We start from the raw sequence: 1,482 nt of genomic DNA, 5'->3' as shown, positions 1-1,482 counted from the left end.
CAAACAAAAAGCTCACCAGGTCTGACTCATGAGTAATAATTTATTGGTTATTTATTTGCATCTGAAAGCTTATCCAGTTCCAGTTGATGCCCACTTAGGGGCCAATCCTGAGTGGTCCTGGAGTCTACAATGCATGACTAATTGAAAGGGAGAGACTTGGAGGGCATTAGGGGGCCCCTCCGGAGTGAACCTAGCCTTCTTTGATAGCTCCTAGGATATGTCCTGTCCGAGCCTTTGGGATACTCCATCATCCTCATGAGCTCTGAGCAGTTCTCCATGCTGCTCACCACTCATTCGAATCTGAGACCTAGACTGAGAGCCACTGAGATTATGATTAGAAGCCCAACAAGTAACCTATATGTCAGCTACTTCTTTATGGAGAAGTGGTCATGGGAGCTGTTTCAGAATTGTTCAAACTGGTCCAAGTACTGAGAAATGAATTTATGACATGACCATAATCTTTACAATGCCCCTGACTTAATCTTGCATCATTTTCAGAAACTACGTCTCACTCAGGCCCAACTAGCACGGAGGAACACAGCCCTACGGAATAACAACTCAAGAACAAAGATTGTACCCATGAAAATACACTCCCGGGGTCCCATGCTGATAAGGCAATAGGGAGAGAGGAAGTGCATGTAATCCCTCATGGCTCCTTCTGAATCATCCCTGCGTCTCTGGAGAGTGGGCTGGTGTCACCTGATGAGACAAGAGGCCCTTGCACACAAAACACAAAATCATGATGAAATTCAGTTAGCACTCAGTATCTGGGTTTCCCTCTCCGTGAGGATGCTTTCCCTCTCCATGAGAGACAAGCCTTAGCCTTACCCTGTAGGATGTCCCTTCTTCTTGGTGATGTGCATTCTGAGCCCAAGGCCCTGCTGAAGAAATGGCCAGAAACAACACGGCGGTAAGTAAAACAGCTCATCACCCAAGACAGCAGCTGCAGGTGGGAGATGGAGAGAGAGAGGGACAGCCACCTCGGGCTGTAAGATCAATGACAACTGTCCCTCCTGAAGATCAGATTCTGACACAGGCCTATCCACACAGTCAGACTTTGGAATCTCAGGGTTCGTGCCCCCAGTGTGGCCACCATGAACAGGCATTAATAAAAGCAAGATGATCCAAACAGCATTAGCTGGGCTACAACGGGTTTACTGGAATTCTTATTCCAGTTGTTTGGATTCTCTAAGGGTCCAGGTTGTGGTCTCCCCTCATACAAGTGTCTTCACAACCAGCCTTTTCTCCCCAAACTCTAAACATGAGTACGTTTAAAGGTATTTGTCTTTCACATTTGCCCCTTAGGTGGTTTTTCAGGTGACAGTAATGAGACTCAGAATGGGTGACCCAAGCACTCCTAGCCCACCTTTCAAATTCAAAGTCAGATGGTACCCTCTCTCAGAATCAACTGACCCCAGGTTTCTGTGGTCAGCAGCCTGGCTATGGAAGGATTCACATGAACAACTCACAGAGGGAGATCTC

The sequence above is a fragment of the Echinops telfairi genome, unplaced genomic scaffold, assembly GCF_000313985.2.
Source record: "Echinops telfairi isolate 266 unplaced genomic scaffold, ASM31398v2 ScPeMD7_23;HRSCAF=83, whole genome shotgun sequence".
Classification (NCBI taxonomy): Eukaryota; Metazoa; Chordata; class Mammalia; order Afrosoricida; family Tenrecidae; genus Echinops; species Echinops telfairi.
The sequence above is the reverse complement of the archived record's forward strand: the minus strand, read 5'-3'. Positions refer to the sequence as shown.